The sequence below is a fragment of the Bison bison genome, unplaced genomic scaffold, assembly GCF_000754665.1.
Source record: "Bison bison bison isolate TAMUID 2011002044 unplaced genomic scaffold, Bison_UMD1.0 scf7180017864458, whole genome shotgun sequence".
Classification (NCBI taxonomy): domain Eukaryota; kingdom Metazoa; phylum Chordata; class Mammalia; order Artiodactyla; family Bovidae; genus Bison; species Bison bison.
The window spans coordinates 1,882,364-1,882,671 of NW_011495020.1; positions in this window are offsets into that span (position 1 = coordinate 1,882,364).

Genomic DNA, 308 nt, shown 5'->3' on the forward strand with positions numbered 1-308 from the left:
CCCCCCCCCCCCCACCGGGCTGCATACATTTATTTTATATTGTTAGGTTAATCATATAGATTAATTATGGCTTGATGGCTTCCAATTGTAATTATCTTTTATTTTTGGTCAACCATTGATTGTAAAAACTGATAAACATCTTTTACTATTGTGATTATGTAACTATTACTCATACAATACCATTGTATCATGATTAATCAACAGAAAAAATAATACAATTCTGTATCACTAAATACTGAAGTGGTTTGCCATTCCCTTCTCCAGTGGACCACATTCTGTCAGATCTCTCCACCATGACCCGCCCATCT